Source organism: Pelmatolapia mariae, linkage group LG9 (genome assembly GCF_036321145.2).
Source record: "Pelmatolapia mariae isolate MD_Pm_ZW linkage group LG9, Pm_UMD_F_2, whole genome shotgun sequence".
Taxonomy (NCBI): Eukaryota; Metazoa; Chordata; class Actinopteri; order Cichliformes; family Cichlidae; genus Pelmatolapia; species Pelmatolapia mariae.
In genome coordinates this window covers 6,526,449-6,553,136 of record NC_086235.1, presented here as the reverse complement: position 1 = coordinate 6,553,136, position 26,688 = coordinate 6,526,449, and the positions used below count along the sequence as shown (strand labels likewise).

At 40.3% G+C, this 26,688-nt stretch overlaps 1 protein-coding gene across 3 annotated transcripts in view; it reads right to left on the bottom strand.

Moving 5' to 3' along the window:
• The window catches only part of pld1b (phospholipase D1b), a 59,176-nt gene extending 35,684 nt beyond the window's left edge, over positions 1–23,492 (bottom strand). For 2 of the 3 annotated variants that reach the window (XM_063484405.1, XM_063484408.1), the window contains exon 1: positions 9,136–9,378. The gene's annotated coding sequence lies outside the window, so the exon portion shown is untranslated. Of the gene's footprint in view, positions 1–9,135; positions 9,379–23,435 lie in introns of those variants that run through there. The other variant, XM_063484406.1, reaches the window with a different exon arrangement.
• Positions 23,493–26,688: the final 3,196 nt, after the last annotated feature.

The window sequence follows — 26,688 nt, the reverse complement described above, 5'->3', positions numbered from 1 at the left end:
TGCTAACCAACTTCCTGACTGGCCTTCAAAAAAAAAAACCAAAACAAAACAAAACATTAAATAAACTGCAAAGAATTCTGGGTCCATGATTTCCTTCTTTTTTCTTTCTTCTCTTTTCTCTGTTCATAAACAACAATTTCAACAGTCGAATCTAACACAGATTGATCTTGGATTTATGATATGTTTATTAATTGGATCCCTTCAGATTGTAGAGGACTTCCTCTTTTAAATTTAACCTGAAGAAAGAAAAACATTTTTAATTCCCTTTCACCTCATCTCTGCTTATATTTTAACAGATACATTAAAAAAGTGATATCACACATTCAGGTCCGTCCGGGCCTCTGGTGTGAAGTTTATTTGTAAAACTGTCATCATGTTTGACTAAAAACACGTCTATCTAAAGGTAGCACATTCTAAGAGGCAGCAGAAATACAGTCGATAGAAGATTGTGCTTCGTTACTGTTCTCTATTTAAAAAAATAAACCATGCAGGAGTCAGATTTCTGACTGTATGATGCAATTCCTGCCAGACAACTTCTAACAGCTCATTCTTAGGAAGAACATGGGTTATGTTTGGGTTTAGTCAGAACTGGTTTCACTGCGGTCTGTCTGCTTTCACTTCCTGCACCACCAAAACACCAGGAACAACCACACAAGCAGGAAGACCGCACCCCGCCGAACCCCAAAGAGCATTTCTTTGCTTGCAATGTTTATTCACGGATAAAAATCTGGCTAAATAACCATTAATCCAACTCTCCCACAGCCACGCAAGCCATCACTACCCACAAAGTTTCTATTAACACACACACACACACACACACACGCACACACACGCACGTGCACACGCACACACACACACACACATCATACATTTTAAAATAGATGATTTAATCCAAATCCTTTTTACTAAATTTGAGGATTTAAGCAATTTCACACAAAGCCCCCTATTAAACTATGCACAAATGAACAATAGCAAAAAATAAACAGCAGCCAAGTACAGAACTAAAACATGACAGAGTTACATAATGATTTGCTATTTAAACTCCATCAGTACATTGGAATTATCACTCCAGCCCTGTCGTTTGCATTTTTAGTTAGAAAAACTGTCTGAACAGCTGCTTTGCAAGCTTAGGAGAAATATGAGCAACGCTTCCCGTTTCATATTGAAAGTCTAGTAGGAAAGGGAAGGAAAGACGACGACTCACTGAAGTGTCATTTGCCTTTTCAGAAAGAACACACGCACAAACAGAAAAAACTGTACTGTCTGTCACTAAGTACTAACTTAGTAAAGGAGAAGTGCAGATTAAGTTACCAACTTTGAAGTTACCAGGCTGGGTCATGTATGAGCCCGGAGGGGTGCAACTATAAAGCTAGATTTATGGGTTAATGAGATATGTCCAGTTTAAAGTCAGACTGGTTAGTGTCACAAAGTTGCTGGCTCTGTTTTTACCGAGCTAGATCACTATGGTAACTTATGCTGTACACATATCCCAGACTGGAGCAGGTTTCATTTAATTTTGGCTTAAAAATCACCCCAAAGTGCCAAATTTGAGCGAAATCCTATTTTTTCTGCTTGCACAGTTAGAGCTGTCAAAACAGCTTAACTGACAGATATTAACCATTATTAATGAAACTGAGCAAATATAAAAAGAAATATTGTCAATAATGTTTGTGTCTGATATAAACATGTCTCCAGTCAATCTCTGTGCAGCTGAGGTAAATAAAGATCCATTATTGGAGCATTTATGATCGCCCACATTGAGATCATCGTGGATCATCAGTGTATTCTCAATGTGAAAAGAGCTTTTTTCTAATTGCTTCTTTTCTCAAAATCAGATTGAATGGAGTTTTGTGAGTGTTTATGGTCCTCTGCTGCTGTGATTTTCTACTGTAGTTACAAATTTTTGTTTCTAATTTGTCGGTTTCATCCACCCAAACATTTCATCTCCAGTTTTAAAATATGTTGTAAAGAAAAAAAATATTATAGTGTTATATAGTTATCAAACAATCCTGACTGATTCACGTCACGCAAACACACCAACTTTGAGGTGGATGGACTACAATAGAGGGCCGTGTCAGGTTTCTGAAACTGGAGGTTGTGAAGAGCACAGGTTCACTAAATCTGGACAGAAAAACTTCTGAAAAAAAAACTTCATTTATGCTGAGACTGCAGACAGCAGGGTCATTGGGCTTTAAAAAGATGACTCCATGCTGTTGCCAACAATACAGATAGACTGGGGAATGTTTTCTTGGCACACTTTGAACACTTAATTTACCAGTAAACTGTGGTTTGATTGCTACGACATGAGTGTTTCTGCTGACTCTGTACAGTTTTTTTTATTGCCACAGTTTACCATCGTCTAATGGCTCCTTCCAACAAGAAGTCAGAAGTCAAACTAATTTTATGAACATGGAAATGCAATCAGTGACTTCAGTCTCAAGAGAAGACGTCTAATAAACTGTATGCATGTTGAGATATTATGTACTAATTATGTACTAATAAGTTAATTAGCTTTCCCGTTAGCAGTCATGTACAGAATCACCTCTCACTTGTCAAATCTCATTAAAAAGAAGCTGAAAAACTTTGTTTACTCAGCCCCAAAATAAGTATTTAATTTTGCTCATTTAAAGCAATGGTTCTCAAATCTTTTTTTAACCCTTACCCTCCTGAAGCCCCACTTCGGGAGCCATAAAAAGCTCACACACAGCTCACACAGGCTGAAAAGCTTGGTTCATTTATAGGGATGGGTATCGGTGTGCGGTGCCATTATGGCATAAACGGTAGTAACCAGACCGAAAAGCAGCGCACATTTCGGTGCTTTATTTCCCCTGAGATGTCATACACTTTGGATTCTAGCCAATCATTTTACGTTTCCGAGGATAGTAGGCGGGCCCAGGTACGTATGTTCTTTTAGAGCAGAGCTACAGATTAAAAATGCCCAAGGCGAAGCGGTCAAAAGTCTGGCTGTACTTCACAGCAAAAGATGCAAACTCAGCAGCCTGCAACAAGTGCTTTAAGCTGGTACTGTGCAAAGGAGGTAACTCTTCGAATCCGATGAAACACCTGGCGACGCATAGCGTTTTTTTAAAAGCCGAGAAATGCGCCGTGTTTGATAGCTTGCTGCGAGACCTCACACCGTGCACATCTACTGCGGGTGTGGTGCCTGTTATCGGACCCGGAGTTAGCAACATCCCCCAAGAACCCGAAGAGTAGAGTCCTGGCCCCTAGCCCTGCCAGTGTAGCAGAAATGATGACGGATGATGATGGCAGCAGCAGCTGTTCTTCTCTGCGTGAGTAGCTTAATGTTGTTCGTGTGTAATTTACGTTGAGTAGGCTAACCACGTTATTAAATTAATGCGCGTAAGGTGAACTAGCAAACACCGTCGTAGTTACATGCGGCTGTCTTCTTGTTTGATGGCAGATACTCCCTTCACCCTGGCCAAAAAGGCTAAAATGACCAAAGAAAAAGTGGACGAAATTCATAGGGCAGTGACAAAATTTATAGTCAAAGATCTCCATCCATTTTCAATGGTGGAGTCAAAAAAAAAAAAAAAGACGGCTAAAAATAAAAACACAAGAGGTTTTTGGACAAAGTTTGTGTTCGCCATTCTTTAAGCACCAGCACCGTTTCAAAAGTACCAGTTTGGCACAGGTATCGGATAAAACCTAAACGATACCCATCCCTATTTATTTAGCACCAGTCACACAGGCCTGGAGACTGGTCTGCAACCATTTGGCAACCATTGGTTAGTAGAGAAAGTGTACCTGGGGGTTTAGCAGTTGCTGGGTTGCAAAAAGGTGCTGCCCCAAAAATCTTCTTACAATCTCTTTATGTGGAAGATGCCGACAAGCAGACAAGTCAACATCTTCCAAGCAAACTACCAACCACAGCACCCTGCTGGCAACTAAATTCACCCAGCAGCAGCCAACAGACTACAGCAACAGCTTGTCAACTGCTTAGGGAATACCTACAGACAACAGAGGTTGCCCGAGGGTTGACAACCAATCAGTAGGCCTCTGAGCTCTTTGATAAACTGGTTTAAAACCAACGTAAACAAAACGTCCTAATACAATGTTTCCTTGTCATCGCTTGTATTTAGCTATTAGATACTAACCTTTCACCCCAATAATTTAAAAAGCTTAAGGAGGTAGAGCATCATGATTCTACTAGTACATCCTGCATCTGTCTGTGTCAGACATTTACTATATTAGACTTTCCCCTTAGTACACTACTGAGTTAAAAAGTATACACTCTTGATTATATGTTCAGTTGCAAACTAAAAGCAAATTTCACGCAAATACTGTGGCCTTTACTGAACCATAACACCACAAACAAAGAAAGTTATACAGTCCTCACAGAAAGATACACAAGCACAGTACACTGCATGTATTATGCAAACTAGCCACGGAACAAAGATCGTGAGTGTTTCTGGGTTTTTTTCCCTCCATCAGAGTCGGATTGAAACTGTGTATCTGAGGTGTGTCTCAATAACAATAGATGCTGGTGGAACCGGTGGTGCAGGGATGGAACAAGAGGGGAAGAAATAAATGAGAGGTTAACCAAAGTGAGTAAAAGTGGCCTACAGTCAGATTAAATCAATAATCTGAGGTGTGATGGCATAAAAGAAAAGGTTAGCCCAGAGTTTTTACACTTAATAAAATCAGGAATGGCTTCAGTTCGGCTAAATTTTTCATCCTGTCTCATGTCTGTGCAGGAATAACGCAATAAGAAATCTTCACTTCTAAAAATTAAAGAGGAGCTGAAACTTGTACTGTGTGCCACTTCATTGATCTTTTCAGTTTCTATATGAACTGAATCTGACATGTTCTGGGTTTGAAATATCCAGTAAAAAAACAACATCTAATTAATTTGCTGCGCTGGTTTCAAGAATATTAAAACGTTTTATTTTATAATGTTTAAACCTTAATTTTTCCATATCAAAATAAAAAAAAAGGTTTGGTTCAACTTTGACTATGGACCCATTTAACAATCTTCATCTGAAAATAATACTCAGCACACAAGGAAAAAGTGATGGCATGTAAATCTGTTGAAATATACAACTTAAACAGACAGTGAAACCCAGATTGTGCTGATTCATTTTTGTGTAATAGACTGATGTACCACCTATTGTTGTACTACTACCTATAGCACAGCATGTGTTACTTAATCCCAGTAATATTATGTAGTTCAAAGGCTTATCACAGTTTCTCTTAAGTGGAAAATAAATGTCATAACACACATACAATATCACAATATGACTCATTCATGCTTTAAATACCTGCATTAATGCAGGTATTTGTGACAAATTGTCTACAAGCCGTTTGGTTTATTTCTGCTAACATGCCGATGTTGCTAACATCAGTGTTAGCAGAAGTTAATTAAACGTACAGGTTTGCAGTCACACTGCAATTTAAAAAAATGTTACACTGACATTTATCTGAAAGTGGCGGTAAATTTGAACAGTCCCAACTTCAAACCAAATAAAAAAAATCTAACATTTCATATTCCTGTCTCAGGGTGCTGGAATTGGGGCAAAACCCTCCATTATTTACCATTTACCATTTATTGTAAGGACTTGTCATGATGTCAGTGGCTTTTACATTATGTTTATAATTTTTTAGATAATAGATCATTTCTAAATTAAAGACAAGTATCAGATTACTTTTTAATAATGATTCCTATGATATTAATATATCTAAGAAGACCCATCTTAACCTCTTTGTTTTTCATAAAGTTATTTTAATGTTTTAAATACAGTTTATTGAAGAAGTGACACATTACATTTTCTTTGTATTAATACTTTAAAAAGATCTGAGTATTTTATTTCATGTAAACATATTCAGCAGTTCGAGAGCAATCTTATCTTTAACATGTAGTACTAGTTATGTCCATCTGACTATTATAATTCCTCAGTTTTTGCTCCAATTTGGGTCTCCTCCACCGCCTAAAAACAACATTACCAATAAGACTGGCTGTTTTCTTCCCCAGCTTGTCTGTACCTGCCTCCACCTGCAGATTTATAGGTTTTCTCTCTGTAGTTTAGAACTAAAAGTGAGCTCTTTGTTAATATAAGACTATAGATTAATGGAGCTTGCAGAATAAATCCTCTCCATTTAAGGCTGTTTTGTGAGGACATGCCCGGAGCTGCATTGTAATAAATCTCAGAATCAGGGGAGGAAACTGGGCTTGAAGGCCCACTGTTGACCTTGGAAATAACAAAAGAGTATTTTAAAATGATTAATGCAGACAGTGTGTGTGTGTGGATGTGTGTATACATTATGTCTGGCCCACTGAGCACTCACATTAATTGGGTACAGTGTGGCCCATTACCCCCTCACAGCATCACTCGCCAGCCAGGTGGCAGGATGCTGAGCCCTCTCTCACACAAACACACACAAACACACTTTACTCAGATAATATAAGAGTGTTCTTTGTTATTTAAAATTATATTAGAATGTATCAGAGCTCTTATGCTAAAGAAAAATATAATGGCCGTTTCTCAATTCTCAAGTACGCGAGTACGTACTCGCGTTCTCGGCAAGTACGTACTGGCCGAGAACGCACGGGAGTACGGACTCGCCGAGAACGCGAGCACGGACTCGTGATTTGTACAATTAGAACACCAGCGTACATGATGATGTCACAGGTCCGGAGTTTTTACTGCCGTCCCCTCTTAATTTAACTGTGAGTAACATGTTATGAAGCTTAACTTTAATCACAGCCAAACCGGTTTACTCAGGAACAAATAAAACACTGAAATAAACCAAACATTAACATTTAGAAGTGATCTAAGTGACTTATATATCATTGTTAACCTCAGTAGTGAAACCTCTATTAATAAAAATAGTGTACATGTACATACGTGTACATACCTTAATAAAAACAAGCAGGTGAGATGTTAGAACGCTTTTATTTTTATTTTAGTGGACACTTAATACAATAGACAGCTGCTGGAGTTTCTTTAACCTGAGTAGCGAAAAGACCGCGGGCGGGGGGGGGGGGTTGAAAACGATGTGCCGGGAGTCCGCTGTTCTGGACGAAATGCATTCTGGGATATTTAGCTGTACCAAGTCCACACCGATGCATGCTCGATAAAACGGGCGGAGTGAGAACACATCCGGGACTTTTTCGCGTTCTCGGCTTGATGCGTACTTCGAATTGGAACAGTACTTGGTCTCCGACTGATGACGTATCACGAGTACACGAGAACGCAAGTACACACAAGTACGCATATTGATAAACGCCCAATGTCAGGATTGCCTTAAATATTTGTTAACTGCAATCAGAAACTAGCCTGAACTTAAAGGAATTTCATAACAATTCAAATAAAGTTACTTTAAGTTGAATGAATTGTTAGTCGCATGGACAGATATTTAGGTTGTTTCTTTTTTTGATGAATACAGTGAACTTATAACCTCCACTGAAGTCATTTTTACCGCAGTTTGTACACTGACAGCTTCAGACAGTGAGATGCATGATGTCTGTACAAAGGCAGGGACTGAGTTCAGTCCCAACCTTCATCACGGTTTGCATTAGGATGAAAATAAGCTATCGGACCAAATCTAAACAAACACGGCATGTTTCTGTTGTGCCAAGTCATGATAAACAATAGTCTCTGGGGAGTTTAAATGCGCTTTAATCCTGCTTTCATAAACTCACTTTAATGAAACGAGTGATTGCTCACCTTATCTTAAAGTCAGAAGAGAAGAAAAACACTTAAATAATAATGAGAAAAAGATTCAATAACTAAATAGTATAAAATAAGGACCTTAAATGTAAAATGAATGCAGGTAATTGGGGATGAGATGATTTTTAGATTATGTGTTGGAGAAGACAAGGAGTCAACTGCCTGTTCAGTAAGTGATGAGGTGGGTGGTCTGGATACATTAATTATCCACAGCCATTATCCACAGCCACACTGTGTCAGTGATTCCAAACAGCTTGCTGATCAAACTGGATTCAAACACCAACACAAACTTCACAGCTTTTCTCACTTTTCTATCACAAGTCCAGTCCCTCCACATTTTTTCTTGCTATTTAGATTAATGTCTCTGTCAGCCCAAAAAGCACAGCTGCACAGACTAAAGATAAACCCAAATATATCATCACACCGGTGGAAACATTTCAGAAGCTGCACCTCCTCTTTGGACACAATTGTTTCAGCTTCTTCAGTCTGACTTTCTCCTGCTTGTGCAAGCTCATCACTACTTTCACTGCTTCACCTGGAGGTAAACGTCTCCTTAAATAGAGAAATGGAGCTGCAGAAGCCTGCTGGTTCGTAAACCCAGTGGTAATTTTGCATACAAACTTTAAGTGCAGGATAAGAGCATTTACACTAATATTAGTAAATAAAGGCCAATGAACATTTAGCCTGTGCAAAAAGTCTGTTATTTGCTGACATTAACCATCTGACTATTATTAATATGCACTTTTATTTCATTCATTCCCACTTTTGTGCTACACCAATAAAGAAAACTTAATTATAACAATAAACTGACTCAGTTTAAGACTCTTCAGCTGTGGAAACATCCACTGGCATCTGTTTATGGACTGGGACTTGAATAGGACTTTTCTTCTCTAATTAAGCTCTCAAAGCACTTTCACCCAATCACACACACATTCATACTGCACCTTATCCTTCTGTAACATTCACACAAGGATAATTCACCATGCAGACTAAAGAAGCCGAGCACTGAATCGTTGACTTTCCGATTAGGAAACGACGTTCTATTATTTGATGATGAGAAGACTTTAGCCTCTGATAGTAGTTAACAAAGCTTTATGAGCCAGTTATTGACATTCGGCCAACATGTGAGTGGATCTCTATGAAAAACTCTTGGATTGACTGTTTTCCAGCCTCTTACAGCGCTGGCTGCCAGGCTTGCCAGCGCAGATGCACACATACACTGATGCCATTTAACCTCAGCTGCTACTCAACCAAATCTGGTGCACTAGAAGTGAAGTACAACACTGCTGCATCCGGGTGTAAAACTCATACAAAACATGCAACAAACAAAAAATGGAGAGGAAACTGGGAACCAAAAACAGGCTGTTTGTGACAATAGGAGGATCCTGAGGAGCACACACACATAAATGCCACAAAACAGCTCTACAGAGTATCAGCATCCACTGACCTGAGCCCGCGGAGGTCGAGGGACACCCATCATCATCTTTAACGTCTTTATAACCATCATCATCATCATCATGTCTTTTCTTCCCAGCGAGAAAACACACTTCCTCTCAGAAGAACAAAAAAGAAGCTGCCACTTCTCTTCTAAATCTGTTCACACGTTCATGCACACGCTCTCTGCGGTGTGCAGCACACACACACACACACACACACACACCTCCACACAATCCTGACAGCCAGTCTGCAGGTTGAGAGCAGAGTGCCACAACGAGGCAGACGGGCAAGGGAGAGATTCAGGAGGGTGGGACAAAGGGGGGAGGGAGCAGATGGTATTGGCCAGAGGGACACTTGGGAGCCAATGAGAGGGCTGCTCTTACTCCAGTCTGCATTAAAGGGCCAAACGGTTAACATGAGAACCAAATTACATAATTTTCACGTTTTGCCTTTTCAATTCAGGCTACAGCTGAAAAAGTCCATCAGTTTTTATCAGAAAGTTTTGTTTTAAAATGTTGACAATTAAATAATTGTTAGCTTTCCAAGCCTTTTTTAAAAGAAAAACTAAATTCAATCATATTTCAATAACACAGCGTTTGATGAGAGCCAACTCTCTGTACTCTTCTCACTAAGCCAGAGTGAGAATGATAAGGAACCAGTGGGTCAGTAACACTAACGCTGTGTTTGTAGCAGGGCCAGGAAGGGTGCTTATGAAGGTTTTCTTTGTCATATGCTGTAGTTCTTTAAAGTCTGAACGCCTAAAATCACCACACCTAAATCTGCACTGCACAACCCATTATTGTGTTGAGACACACCTGGTTAACACAGGTTATAATATAATATCCAGCTCCACCCTTTTGACCTGAAAAACCCAGTTTTTACCAGAACACTGAGCTTTCAGAGAAATGAGAGAACCAGTTTAGATTGAAGCTGTATTTCTGTTGCTTTACAAAGCATTAACTGTCATGTTAAAGGCAATGGCTACACAATACACGTGGATATTTCTGCTGTAAATACATCTTAGGGTAGTGTGTGTGTCCTTTTCCAAAACCTCTGCCAGTCAATGAGTGTGCATTAGTAGGACATGCTAGTATTTTTTGGATGACACCAGCTTCACTGTATTTTTCCATTGTGAATGAAATATGTGTGTGGGTTTGTATAAAAATCTGGGTTTTTTTACATCTTCAGAAGATAGCACAGACACCTACACGGTCACATTTTTCTCTGAGTGAATGAAAAATTGTTTCAGGCTAAAAAATAATAAAAATTCTTGAACTAACTGAGACTAAAGTTGAAAGCCGGAGCAGCTATCACCCGGAACAAGCAGTGACTCATTTTTGACATTCCAGAAAAGGACCAAAACATTCAGACTCCCACCCACATGTGAGCCACTGCAGCACGCACGCACGCACGCACGCACGCACGCACGCACGCACAGCTGGGCAGAAAGATGTATGAAGCCTGAGCCTAAATTGCAGCATTTCTCTATGGAGTCTGGTGCCTGTCACTTCCACCCCTGAAGGTACAAACTAGTCCTTAAAATTACGGTGCTTGTTATTCATTTCCTGCCCGCTGTATTTTATAATCTCACATCACTAGTTAATATATTTTAGTCCTGAATTTTTTTATGAGCTGATCAATATTTACTTAAAGCCCGAATGAGAAACAATGTTTTATCCAGATTAAAGTTAATGATTAAGAGTTTATAACCCAAAAGACATTCATAGATTCTTGTCCAAGATTATCTTAAGAGAATTAGAGAATCAAGGGCACATAAAACATAGCTGACAGCAAACTAATGAATCAATGACACAATATTCTGAGTTTGTACAGTGATACAGAGATAATCTAAAAGTAGTGGTACTAGGGCTGGGCCATATCATACCGTTCACGGTAATATCAGTATAATGTTAGGCAATGATAAGAAAATGAAATATCGCGAAAGAATATGGGTAAAACGCGCATGCGCAGTGCCTTTGTTTTCACACGCACATGGCGAAAAAGCATTTCGGTGACGGAGAATGAGAAGGGCGAAAGCAGATCGTTGAATGAAACGGATGAACCAGAATTGGTTTGTAAAAATGCTGCAACTTCAGTGGTGTGGAACTGGTTTGGCTTTCGTCCCTCAGATACACACCAAAGCACATTATTTGGTAGAGCATGCAAGCGGCCGTCGTTATTACCAAACCAATTTTATGTGGCACAAGGTGCTCGAAAATCTGTCAAAAAATGTTTTAGTACGACTTTGCTAAGCTAGGAACCCGCAACGCTTGATGGATTGTCGGAGCATTAAGGCTGCCGTAGTCGGGAGCCTCGCAGAGTAATCTGTACTGTGCTTCAACATAATATTACCGTATTGTGTGTGTATAACCTCTTTTTAAGTTTTGTGGATATTATACATGGTTATGCTGAGGATATGTCGGCCAATTTCCACTGGAAATGCCTTTTGGTTAAACTGTCAGCAAGGAATTTGCATTTGCACTGTTACATTTTTATATAACTTTAATGCACATAAAAAACAGCTGCTTGTTTAAGTGAAAATACATTGATGGGTTTTTTTGCACTAATAAAGTTGTGGAGTTGTAAAGTATTTTGTCTAGTGTCAATTATATCTTTATCGCAAATTTTCAAATGTATATCGTGATAAATATTTTTGGCCATATCGCCCTGCCCTAAGTGTTACCGCAACAAAATGATTCCCGTGCAGCCCGATAAGCATTTTCCGTCGCAGAATGATTATGAAGGACGCCACCAGCTGCACACAAGATTGATTATTGCAGTCTCTAATTATTCTGTTTGTTTTGGGGGAGTTTTTAAGTTACAACGCTATAAAAACACAGCTAACATGAATAACAAACGTGGTCCATATCCATTATTGAATGTCTCAGGTTGAACTCAGGGCAAGATGGACGCTACACTGACTCGCTGTACCATCTTGTGGATTAAAATGGTATTACATGAGATTACAGTCCTGTCCCAGTTCAACTTTAGTCGATATCTCAGCAACACATAACATCACAGCCGCTGTTTCTTCACACTCTTATGGTATTTTAGGTAATGTAGATTTAGCAAAGTATTTTAAACAGAAAATGTTGACTTTAAGCCCTAAATCAGTAAACCATGACTTCAAACATTAAACCATCTCTTTTTTCCATGAATTGTAATTTTGGTGACAGATAAAAACATTCTTATGAAAGTAGCTTTGAAATTAATTTAAAAAAAAAAGAAAATTAGCTGCAGTTTTAGTAGGATGATGTTGAACGCTGGAAAGCGTGCAGCTATTTTAATCTTGTCTTTTTAATAAGCATGTAGGGCGGCCGTTGAGCTGAAACACTTTCTTGCAGAGGTGTCATGTCAGCTGCTGAATTTGCAGAGCGTAAAGAAGAAAAAAGTGAGAAAAGTCACAGGATCCTGTGAAATGATCTTGTGAAACCCAGGCCTCTGAAAACACAGAAGAATGTTTGAATGTTTATGAACCAACTACAAGGTCCTAAAATAAGAAACGGACTGAACACAATCTGCCTTAAAAAGGTCATTAACAAGTTACATCAAAGGAAAACACCTGGCATGATAACAGGTCTGTGTGTAGAGCAGCCCCTGCACCGCATGCTGCTATTTTCTGATGCAGCTCAATGCTCTGACAGCTCGTCCTTGTGCAAGACGATCATTAGGCGGCAACCGGCTCCACTATTCCTCTTAGCTGACACGGTGATGATGTTCCTGGCTGATCTTACAGGCCATTAAAGACACCCAGCTCCTCCCTGAAACACTTTGATGAAACACAGCCTTAACTTGTAGAGAGGCCAAAGCATACCTGAATTCATATCTGAGCAAAAACAGCCGCTTCTAATTTGACAGTTCAATTTGTTATTGCAAGATGAAAGAAATGTGAAAAACCCATTTTCAGCACGTGGGGTTTCCAGACAATAAGGCAGTTATTGTTTGTTTTTTGGGTGGTGGACGGTCTGCACTGGTGGTTAGCTACACACAAGGAAGTTGCACATTTTCCCCCTTATTAACATGTTCACTGTCACTGAGAGCCATTAATGTGTCACACTCTCATAATTCCCACCAGCAACTGTACGAACAGGCCGGGGTTAACTTTGACAGATATTAGGAAGCACAAAAGGCCATCAAGACTACCAACAGGCTACAATGACCCTACATTTTTTTTTAAAAAAGGCATCATATTATTTTAATTTCAAGACAATAACATCTCTTTTATATCCAAAATCCGGAATACTCATCACATATGCATGGGCATGTAATAATAATGATAATTCCAACAGGGCTTTAATAATTCACGGCTGTGTACCATGCAGGGTTTGGTTTGTCATTCCTTTTAAATTAACAATAAGACAATAATGCTATTTCATGTGCTGCAGCTGCCTTTGGTTTCTGTATTTCTCTCTTTGTTTTTTATTGCTTTTAATGGTTTTAAAGAACAAAATGTTGAAATAAGGCAGCGATTCTTTTACTGACTTCCCAGCATGCATGTGGAAAGTTCCGTTTTAGGAATCAGAGCCTCTCAGCGGTCTAAAACAATGACCTGCTAAAGTGATTTCCTTCCACAATGCACATGCCATCCTGTAATTACTGGGTAGAGCTGCTGCAGGAAGCTCAGCTCCTCCATGACTCAGACACAAAACACACAAGGTAATAAAATCACACTGTTAATATACACAGACCCAGGACATGGTGATAATTACACTTTACTGAAAGGGGACTCAAAGGAAAGCCTCTAAAGTACAGGAGAAACATAACTGTTCACTAAATGTGCTGACAATGAAGACAACACGACAGTGACACCTAGTGGTCAGCTCTGACAGCTGCATCGCCTGTCACACCGATCAGGTCTGCACACACACCTGGGCAACATTTCCTTCTGGAAGGACAAAGAGGCAAAGATGGCATAAACACGGGGCCGCACATTGAACCACTGACACACATCATTACACACATGTCTGCACTGCTCTGGTTATTATCAGCATGTTCTAAAAACGGCATGAAAACTCATCAGTTGTTTTACAAAGCAACAACAAGAGTATTAACAGGAACTACAAAGAGAGATCGAATTTCTTCCATATAAGCTTCTCTTCACTGCCTCCCCGTTAGACCCAGAACTGAATTTAAATTCTTCATCAATCAGGAGACGGACACCTTCTCTACTTTAAAGATTAGGTTTTCCTTTTCAAGTTAGGGCTGGGTCAGGTGACTTTATCCCTTAGTTATTCTGCTATAGGTTCAGACTGTTGGATGAACTCTCATCAAGTCCCCCACTGAGCACTTCACTCCTTTTTATCTGCCACCCATGCATGAGTTTCTATGCTCTTCTTTTGTGATCTGGATGAACTCGGGATCCCTGAGAGGAGCTAGAAAACATCGCTGGGAAAAAAAACATGTCTTATTAGCCTGCAGCCAGTATGAAATAATGGATCTGAATTCTCTGATTATCTGAATGACCCTTAAATGTTGCAGCTTTTATCAGAATAACAGACTATCTGTTTTAACCGGGCTTGACAAAACAGGAGGAACCGATATTGTGGACGTTTGTCTCAAAGGAGGTCAGATTTAAAACCACAAACTATGCAGGTTACAGGTTATCTGAATGTAGACGTCCAATCTGTCTCTCTAGGTGGAGAGATCACGAGTCCCTTTTTTCTGTCCATCTGTAGTTTCCATCATTTTCCACAGAAATCTGCGCAGCTTATGACTGTCTGCTGACTCAATTCCCCCTCTTAAGCAGCAAAAGACAGTGACATGTTAACCCTGCTTTCTTCACAGCCATCGACTTTAGAAACGTGGCAGTCCTGCCGTTCTTTTGTAAACTAAAGCCAATCAAATTGGACAAGGAAGACAACACTCACATATAAAGCAGGATAACCTGTTAATCTTCTGATAGAGTTAAACAGCAGCACAGAGCCAGAGTCCATCAGTCGACTTGAGTTTTATTAACACGTCACTCCCTTTTATTTATCACGGGTCGTCTTCTTTTCCTGCTAAACGCTAAAAAACGTGTGAACGTGTGCCTGTTTGAGCTGATTTAACAGAACACACTGGTAGGTGTGCACCATCTGATCACCATTATTACTTCAATAACTATCACTGTTTGATAAATGCTAAATGCTTAGAGCCAGAAAACAAACACACAAACAAACAAACAGCAGACTGTCTGGTTTAGCGTTTGCTCTGGGCTAGTTTACGACCTCACTAAACCATTTCCTGGTGAGTTTATGATCGCTGTCACTAGATTTGAGTCTTATTAATCAGCGTGTTGTTTATTTTGCAAAATGTGGTCCCATTAGAGGCAAAAAGCATGTTAAAGCAGGGCATGCTTCACAGCACGCAGCATCAGATTCAGCTCGCTCTACTGAAGTCTGACTTTTGAACATGAACAACCGAGGACTTGATATATAGAAAGTGATATCTCTTTCTTTATCTTCAGGGTTTAATATGATGTCAGCTGACCCTTTGCCATTGCCGTTATAACAGCTTCAGCCCTTCTGGGAAGGATTTCCACAAGGTTTAGCAGTGCGTATGAGAATTTTCTACCATTCTTCCAGAAGCAAACTTGTGATGTCAGACAGTGATGCTGGACGAGAAGGTCTGGCTCACAGTCTCTGCTCCAAACGGCTCCTACAAAGTTGGGAGCATGAAATTGTCCAAATTGTCTTGATATGCTGAAGCATTAAGAGTTCGTTTGGCTGAATCTAAGGGGCTGAGCCCAACATGTGAGAACAAACCCCTCACGCTAAACTCCCCCCTCAACCAAACTTTCCATTTGGCACAGTGCAGTCAGACATGTACTGGTCTCCTGGCAACCGCCAAACCCAGACTCATCCATCAGATTGCCAGACAGAAAAGTGTGATTCATCACATCAGAGAAGGCGTCTCCACTGCTCCAGAGTCCTGTAGCAGCACGTTTTACATCACTGAATCTGACGCTTTGCGTTGCCATTGGTGATGTAAGACTTGGGTGCAGCTGCTCGGTCGTGGAAACTCTTGAGCTAATCGTGAAGCTTGGAGGTCTGTAGTGGTTGACTGCAGAAAGTTGGCGACCTCGACCCCACTCTGTGATTTCACGTAGCCCACCACTTTGTGACTGAGTTGCTGTTATTCCCACTTTGTTATAATACCACTAACAGCTGACTGTAGAATGACTGGACTCGTTGCACAGGTGGCATCTTATCACGGTACCATGCAGGAATCCCTGACCTCCTTAGAGCATTTGAATTCTGTCCCAGATGTTTGTAGAAGCAGCACGTCTACATGCTGGCTTTTATACACCTGTGGCCATGAGAGTAATGGGAACACCTGAATTCAACTATTTGGATGGGTGAGTAAATACTGCATCTGGGCTCAAGGTTGCAACACACTTCCTTTTTCTCGCAGTACAAATGTGTCACTGAGTGTGTGTGTGTGTGTGTGTGTGTGTGTCTTATCGGTGGAGTAAGAACGAGTAGGAAAGACGCCTGATTTGTATCCGTCTCTTTCAGCATCAGAACACTCAGCATTTCTTTCTCGTTAACATTTCTTGTCGCCATCCTTCACCACTATCACATGATCAAAATCTCCTGACACAGATCATGAGAGCTCACCAGCCAAACCTGTGGCACAACGGACTCTGTGTACAACTCGATTTACTAAGACATGTTAGGCATCCAGCTGACACTCCCACAGCAAACTGAGTCACCGTCATGAAAAGGAGAAAAAAAAAACCATTTCCAGTCAGAACTGAAGTGAAATAACTGGATTTCATCAGGATATCCAGCAAATGTATCTTCCATTTGACAGAAAACTGCTCAGAAACTACAAGCCTGAGTAATTTTTGCAGTTCAGCGGTAAAACAGAGGCCAGTGATTCATTTTATGACACCACCAAACATTTAAAGAGGTCTCATTCTGCATTTTCTTATTTTCTGTTGCACTGTTACAGATGCTCATATTAAAATGCCGGTTAAGAGCAGTGAGACTATAAAATCAGCAATAGAATAATAGTTTACAGATGCGTGCAACGTCTTCAAGCTTCTTCAGTTATTTTTAGTTAGCTATAGAAGGAGTGATGTCGAAGATAAAGGTCCAAAAATTGAAAGAAATCACCAGGCCAACAAAAAGCACCAGCTGAAACGTGCATACTTTTCCTGTTTGCGCAATGAAACGCTTGATGCATGTGCAGTTTCAGTAAACGTGTGCAGTTTCTGAGTTTGGCTTGATTCACAGGAGTTAAAGTCATGTTAGTAAAACACATGTAGCCCAAGCTCATCCTCTAACCCAACATTTTATAAATTCAATTAAAAGCCTAAAAGATCTCACAGTTTTGTCGCATTACAAAGAAATCCTGCTGCACCTTTCTTTCACCTCACACTCAAATCAGTGAAATTAGAGAACAAGCACAGAACAAGTAAAAGCAGAAGTTATTTGTTACACCACAGTAAATGTCTTGCATTGTTTAAAAAAATGAAAATAAATAAATGGAGATTTAATGCTGCATCTGTAGATGGAAAAACAGGAACTTTGTTATATCTCACTTTGTTATTTAATGGTTTAAGCATTACTTCGTCCTTTCTGAAGAACAGAATACAGTGAAAAAAATGTTGTTTTTAATCTCGTGGCTCATATTGGACTCTTCAGCGAGCTGGTTCAGGCACACCGTCCAGCATATGAAGAACTAACTGCTTAGCATGGACCAGTTAGTTTGTGTGTCTTGTCTTTGTATTGGTTAATAGTCAGAGTGAGGTTTACTGTTACACCTGCAGATACAGCATGAACACAAAATCAACAATCTGTTGGTCTGCCTGGGATGGAGTCAGATTCCCAGCTTATTCTTTTAGTCAGCTGACAGCTACAGTTTCTAATAACGAGGTCAGTGCATGTACAAATACTCCCTGGGAGCCAAAAGCTCATTTTTCAGCCTCCTCTGAAAACTTTTTCCTTGTCTGAGCTCTGAATGATGTCAGCGAGGGAGGTTATCCTGTATGCGGTAAACTCAGGCTGAAAAGCTCCACCCGTCTGTTGCTCAAACCTTCTACTACGAGGAGCTAAAACAGCCTGCTTCACACAGATGATAAACTGCATCAAGGCTCAGTATTAGATTAGAAAGGTTTATTTTGAAGTGTGAATCATGCAAAGCTACTCTAGTAGAGTCCAAGAATGTAAACAGGGACCAGAAAACTGGAAGAATAAAATATGGTAAATGGCCTGTATTTGTATAGCGCTTTACTTAGTCCCTAAGGACCCCAAAGCACTTTACACGTCCAGTCATCCACCCATTCACACACTGGTGATGGCAAGCTACATTGTAGCCACAGCTGCACTGGGGCGCACTGACAGAGGCGAGGCTGCCGGACACTGGCGCCACCGGGCCCTCTGTCTTGCCCAAGGACACAACAACCAAGCCGGGACTCGAACCGGCAACCTTCCGATTACAAGACGAACTGCCGCCAATACCCCCAAATCTTTTATTTTCTGTATGATATGCATCTAAAATATAAGTACTCATTAAGGCGTGAACCTTTTTAAAAGGAGATCCTCCGAGTGACCTTCAGTGTTAACCTCCTCTCCCAGCCTAACTCAATGGTAGGTTAGAAGGTTTTCTGCATGTTCGTTGCTTACAGGCCAGAAGATTAAAAAAGGGTTCATTGGATTCTGAAATAAAGTCCCTTTAAATTAATATGTTAAATATATGCTAGTGTAATTTATACTGCTTTTTTTTAAATCATACAGCTTAAACACATTAATATAAAGAAGGTATTTTAAATGTTTTAATGGCACTATCCCTCTTTCCTCTCGTTTCCAGAATCATAGACTGCTGCTGGTTTGTTTAACACCTTCAGCTTTACCGAAAAGCTCAGCAGCAGATTAATGTCAGGAGCTTCAGGCGAGTCCCAGATTTCTAACTTTAAATCTTCTTCTGATGGCTGTCTAGACTGCAAACAGACACAGGCCACATTTTCCTTCACGGTGATTAAATTCTCCTGAAAACACCAAATAACTGCAGTTTGTGTGACCCCTGGCTATTCAATTCGACTCGATGGCACTGATGGGAGCAGAGACTTAATTCAAGTTGACGTGCTCCTGAGGTGAAGCTCAAGCTTGCGACCTTTCAGCTACAAGATCATCTCTTTAACTCTGAAACACAGTCAAGTCACATTAATAAATCAGAATTTGTTTTGCTCCCGTCTCAGCAAATTCAGTGTGCTTTATTCAAAAAGAGACGTGACTAATTGTGACGTGATGGGCAGCTCTCCTTTAGGGATATCCTGACTGATCGCCAAGTCCCTCTAGATGAAAGTCTCAACACTTGGCAGACATGTTTAAAACATATCTGGGCAGCTTCAATCTAAATGAACAGGGAGGAGACCATTTTCCTTCGTCTTTCCTCATTATCATATCCGTAACAAAGACACAAAGAGAAGCTTAAACTAGCTCTACCTCAAACAGCTGCAGCAGTACTGATGTAAATCTGGGGATTTTAATACTTGAAGCATATTCACTTCTTTATTTGTTCAGGGCCTTTTGTTCCAGTGAAGAGACAACATGACGTTACCTGAGACGACAGAGTGCTTCCAGCTCTGCATCGACAGTCTGCCCTGTGCGGCCATCAAGCACACAGTCAGCTCCTTAAAGAAAGGCTTTGCCCAGTTTGGTGCGAAGGAGTGTAGTAGAGCTGTGACCAAAGACTGTATATAACAGATGGCTGCAGCCACTGTCACTTTACTCACTACCATATCTTATACTGAAGCCTTGGAGCACTTTCAGCTTTGTCATGTGGTTGTTCTCAAACCAAACGTGCTGAGAAAGGGCTCACAGGGCAGCCAGCTGTAAATCATATCCTGCTTTATCATCCTCCATAACTCTAATGAGACCTTAACTACCAAAACAAGCATCACGATGTGTTAATAAGACTTTAAAATAGCAACTGAGGCCATAAACCCATAAGGAACATGTGTCCTGATGTCATAAATCAAGTGAGAAGTTGGGTCATTTTATCATTGACTTCTCTAGGATCCAACTTCTTTTTGCAAACAGAGGAGCCGACACTTTACAGCAGCACAAACTAACTCATTTTCTAATATCACTGATGGAATTTTCAAATATTTAAATTACAATCAAAAGTTTGTCCGCTATTTTGCAAGATATTTAAAGAAAAGCATAAAATTAAATTAAAATTATTTTAATTTATCTAAAAAATAATTCAAGACACAGAATTTTAAAAATAAATGTACATTTTTTAATTTAATTAGAAATAAATCAAAATATTGTTAAGTTGTGGGTTTCCTTAAATAAACTAAAGAAAATGTAATACAAAGCATCCCCTTAAAATACACCTGGGGGGTTGTATTAACAAAATAATACAAAACATTTAATAAACTGAAAAATGAGAAAGATTGTTTATTGGCTAATCAGCTGACCCATGTGTGTATATTGTGCCCCGTGTTATCAGTTGTTTTATGTGCCAGATGTATTTGAACTTCAGCAGCTGTATCTTACTGCACTTTACTATATCTGTCTTCGGTTCTGCAAAGTCATTAAATTTAGCTACTGATAATATTGATTGAAGGCTGGACCAAACCCACCGCTCCCAGTGCCCCTTGAGCTCTCTATCAGCGTGTGTGTGTGTTGGCTGGAAAAGCACACACGCCCACGCCCACGCCCACAAAGTCAATCAAGCACTCCCCACGCTGTGGCCTGTGTTTTGCTGGAAGCGCCATTAAACACAGCATATCCTACCTGCGTACAGGCCAGTCCTATTAATCAGCCTCGACAGTCTCCATGGAAGCAAACGAGTCAACTCTGCTCCGTTTAAGTCAGACCAACAAAAATAAAACCCTCCGACACACTGGAAGAGCAGGTCTGTGTGAAACAACACAACAAGAAAAGAAATCGCGTGTCACTTTTCCCGCACTTGTCTTCAGACTTCCTGCTTACACTTCCTGTCCATCTCATCGCATCGTAGCAGTGTCTCAACAAACTTCATCACTGACCTGAACTGCAAATTTTGTTGCCCCACAACAGTCTTGCAGCAGGAGCGATGATGCAACTCTGTTAAAAGGAACTCTCTGCAGACTTTCTGAACTGTGAAACCTTAAACACTGGAATCTTTTAAAAAAGGAAGGTGATTATTTAAAAGAACTTAAAAGGTGAATTAACTATTTTGATTACAAACTACAGGTACTGTTTAAATACACTTAAATAACCAGGTGGGGTCATTTATGACTTTTTGATGGTTCTGTTTGTTTAACACTGAATGTCATTTATGCATCAGTTTAGCTGTCACATTCTGCAGCAGTAAATCTTTCTATCCAGGTCCATCATCCACAGGTCACAGCAAACTATCACAATGCAGTCGTGAAAAGTGGAAACTTTAAAGCAATCTGAGTGTATAATGTGAAACTTCTTTACATATAGATATTTTTGGAACACCAATAATCCAATTCCTATAAAAGTACCTTACAGCTTGCCTCATATATTAACCCACTTGCAGGTTAAAGAGAAAAAAACTTATCTCAACTCAAATAGTTTCACCTGATATTCTGCTTAGTTTAGGTACTATACACTCACAATGCTGTGACACACTCACTCTGGACACAGCAACACTGCTGAAAAAGTGCGAACTATATCAGACATGCAATCTGTTTGTAAAGTGATGACGTATCGACCCCGTTTCCTGCTTTGGATGAGCCTTTCGTCGTGTGTCTCTCATTTTTCTGAGCAAACATGAACTTCCAAAACCTGTTTAGCTATTCTCTGTGTTTTCAGCCTTTTAAAGGGATTATTTAACAGCAGCATGTCTTTAATTTTCTAAAAACTCATCGTTTATATGACAATATCAAATGTTTGAATGCTTTCAGTGTGGACATTAAGCTTAGGATCAGGACTTTTTCATAATTCAAATCATGCAGCAACATATTAATGACTGAGCTCATGTTGCAGATGGACCTCAGACACTCTCTTGACTGGAGTTTGGCCATTTTTCAGGGACCCCAACATGGACTTTTATTGAGATCAATTTAACCCTCGTCCTCTGCCTTAGCTGTGCTAACATGTTTATCTCAGCCTAAATGTAGCTCTGTAGCTACATCACGTACACATCATAATATGCCAACTACCAAATCCAGAGCCCTTCTGCCTCTGTGTCCATCCAGCGTTACATACTTCAGTCAGAACACAGCATATCATCTTTAAAATCTACCTTCTCGCTTAGCTAAAGCTCATAAATCCTCGTTTTCATGTATCTCTGGATGTTAAACACCAGGGAGCAAAGCCACACTCATTATTTTATTATAGCTGAACATTTTTTAACACTCGGGCACCTCAGCGTTTGATAGATTTTGAGGAGTAATGGAGCATTTGGACTGGAAATGGTCAAAATGTCAACAAGCAGATACTCACATTTAAGCAGGCGTTATCTAACAAGACAGAGGCTGGCTCAACCCCAAAAAGAGAAAGAAATTTTTACATTTACACAACATAACCGGTTTGATTTCTCTGAGCATGCGTGTTTAAAGTGTGGAAGCTGTCCCTTAGGGTACATAATAAAGTGCCAGCTGAGTGTGTATGTATAATGTTGTGTTACAGTGCCACATAAGCTGATACATGTGGAAACAGACACGCAAACAAGAAGCAGAGAGGGTAAACTTTCGCGCTTTAACCAGGAAAATGGGCCCTGAAGGCGACTCAAAGGTAATTTTGCTTATTACAAGGTGCTGGGTGAGGATGGTGAGTTGTGTTACACACTGACTGGTATGGAGGAAGTGTTTCACTGCCATGTAGATCGACAAATGAAGAAGGAAGAAGCCCGCAGTGACAGGTCGGCGGAGTGACGCACCGACACGCCGCAGCTGCAGCAGCTGACTCGCTCCTCGGTACTGGTCTGACCCGTTCCCCGTGCTTCCCTGAAAACGTTGCCTGAGCCCTCCTCCGGGCCAACGTTACGCTCTGTGGTTCTCCTCACTCGATTCAAGCGACAGTGAGAGCAACACATGGCTCATATGTGCTCGCTGCCTCCCAGGGCAGCCTGCTGCTGATGTGCCCGGGCACTGCGGTGAGGAGGACGGATGCCAAAACATGCCAAAAAAAATCCCAAAACAAAACAGCGCATCCACCCACGTCTACCCCGCGCTTCCACTTCACCACATCAAATTTTACGCGCAAAGCCACCGCTCCACTCTTTACGCGTTTACGCATCTGCGCGACCACAACAGGAGTAAACTTTGCCGACAGTCACAGATTTAATCTTACACACAAACATCTGGATGAGCCACAAACGGCACAGCTGGACGCCAAAACGAAGGCTGAGTGTTCGTCTTACCTCCTGATGTGATGTGAAGTGACGGCAGCCGGAGATCTGCTGTGGCGCCGCGAGCCGGTGACCAAAAACCACCAAAGTGCTAGGACCAGCGGCAAAGACTTACAACGCGACTTCCTGTTCAGTCCCTGTCAAAATAAAATCCACACAGGTAGGACGGTGAGCTTTCTTCCATTTATTTCCAGTTTAGTGACATAAAGCAAGGCGACCAGCTTTTATTACATGAGGATAAACAAACACTGGTACACACACCTTAACTGCGTAAAAATCAACTACTGTGGGAGTTCTATTAAAAAATAAATACATTTAAAATAAAATACGGACTCACAGAATACAAGTAAAGCTTGTTTTAATAACATTTCAAATAAATACAAATTAAAAAAATAATTAGCAAAGCACAATTAAAGGACTCTATAATTAAATGAATAATCGATTATGTTTTATTAAAAATAAAATAAACATAAAATAAAATAAAATAAACAGTAACATGATCAAGCTGAGGGGTTTGTTTTGACTCATCACACATGAGTCTGACTGTTTGTCAGTCTGCACACTTTACAGCCGGTATTGAATGTAAAATGGTAAGAAAGTAAATGTGAGGAGTCCTGAGATGACCCACTGGCAGCAAAGAAGGACAAAACACCAGTGTGTTGTCATTTTGATTACTTTCTTTTCCCTTTAAAAGTAGTTAGTAATTAAGAATAATGTCATTTTTCTTTTGTCTCTAATTGTTGAGTATTTTAAGACGCTACACACAGTGTTACCAGACTTTCACTCAACTTCCAGTCTTCAGTTTGTCAGCATGTATTAAGATCTCTGAAGACACTGGAGTAAAACAGTGTAAACAGTAATAGACACAATTTAAAGTGCCACACTGAAGGCGTTTACAAGAACTTTACTTAATTTAAATTACTCTATTAAACTGAATTTACAAAGGTTACCTAAATATACTGAGATATATGTCTGCGTACTGATGAGTATGTTTGGGTCACATTTATCCATCCATCCATCCATCCATTCACTTCTATATTTCAGTTTGTGCTGTTTTAAAATGCCTGTCTGGTGTTTATGATTGAGAAATACATTTTTTGGCAACAGGAGTGGCACAGACTCAGTCAGAGAGAGTATTAAAAGGGACTTCAGGTTTAGGTGGCTTGCAAGTGTGCACAAATTATAGCAAAGGCTAAAGGAACTTATTTAGCATATCCTATATGAGATTTGCCTGTTTAAAATAAGTATATATCGAGTTGTTCACTTTTTTTGTGTTTTCAGTTTTGTGGAATGACGTCAAGGAAACAGCGTTCAAATTTATTTCTGACTTTACTTTGAAGAGCACACTGCGATACTTCCGGATCACGCAGTTTTTCTGTCTCTACCTTGATGAAGTTGATAAGACACAGTGGCTTCCTCTGTGAAACCATGCCTGAAAACCACTGCAGCTCATTGCACTCAAGAACAAAAGTTGCTTGCCATGAATTTAGAAAAAAACAACAGACGAACTTCATCTAAAGACTGAAATATAGAAACAACGAAGAGTTACTCACAAACTGAAATATGCTGACTTATTCAGGCTGATTGCCACACATGCACTCTGCAGCTGGGCCACATAATCTGTGTTTATGTGGGAGAAGAGGAGGAGGATAGGACAGAAACACAGTACTCATTTCTGGGTAACTGTGTCGTTCCTTCCCTTTTTTGGTTACGTCCCTTTATCTGTAGGATATGTGAGAAGTTCGGTCTCTGATGGTAATCAAATGTGCAAATACTCCCACGGGAAAGTGAGAGATTACTGCACGTAATTAGAGGGTTGAGAGTTTCTGGGTAAAAAAGAAACTGATATCACCATTTTGTGGTGCAATGCCACATTTGTTGCACTCATATGTAGTTGGGGGCAAAGATTTGGACAGATGTTTACAGTTTTACTAAGTGTAGAACCAAATTAAAAGAATCATAAACATGTCTGTTTATACAGACATGTATAAACAGGGGGCAGAAGTTTAAGCAGAAACTGGTTTTTCCCTGACCACCTCCTCCAGCTCCTCCAGGGGAACACCAAGCCAGCCGAGAGACGCGCCCTCAGACCTGAGGGTGTCCCTGAAAACCCTCTCATGCTCCCTTCAGCTTTCTGGCCAGCGGTATTATCTGACCAAAACATCTGATGTGTTTTGTTAATATGTCCAGACCACATCAGATGGTCCTCATTCTGGAGAGAGCCCTGACCCCCTTTATATTGCGTAAGGGAAGAAAACATGTAAGGGGCCACTGTTCACCTGGAAGTGCTCCCATCCGACATGGGAGAGGCATAAAAATGTGTATACTCTAAATAAAAGGTGGACATGTATTCTTTCTAAAGTCCAGCAGCGGAAACTCTGCTGGATTCAAGTAAAAGTTAGATTTCACTCTATGGTGGGCTGGAGCTACTCTTCACCTGTTCTGTGATCTCAGTAAACTCTTTCCTGGTGATGTCAAGGTGCCTACGTGCATCTGCACGCGTCAAATCTTTCTACACATTCAGATGACAAATCTCATATTTATCATTCATCTTATATTTAACCTCATTGATTCTGTTTACAGATAATACCACAAACTATTTAACAACAAACCATAAAAGATCAATAACAGGCCACAAGACGAGACCCCAAAACAACAGGAGAAAAACCTCCAGAAACACAAACAAACAAAAAGTAAGAAAATTGGCAAACTTAAGGAAATGCCTGAAAACTCCCGTAGGTGTTAGGGGGGGCAAACAGGGGCGTAGATATCATGGAAAGTGATTAACTGATTAACATCAGAAAACTGGAGTAAAATAACAAAGGGAGCGCAGGCTCAGCCAGAAACTGTTTATAAAAGAGGAGCTCGGGTGGAGGTGACTTACTAAATGGCTTAAAGGTGTGGAGCAATGGAAGGTATAGGCTAAAGCACCTGAAATATTGTACCCTATATGAGATTTGCCCTCCTGACTAAGGCTATGCTGGATCTGTTCACAGTTTGGATGCTTCCTGTTTTGTTTCTGTCATGAAGTTGACTTTTATTTTGACCTTTGTTACTCTTCATTTCCTGTTTTGTTTTTGCCTGCTTTTCCACCTCTGTTTCCCTGTCAGTCATCTCTGAGTATGTCAGTCAGTTCTGCTCAGGGAGTTTGCTAATGAAATGTAGTATCTGCAGTCAAAAAAGGAGCTGGTTGAATTCTCTGACTACTAAAGATGGGCAGGTCAGTGCTTCCTTTATTACCTCCTTTAGCAGAGGACAGACTGGA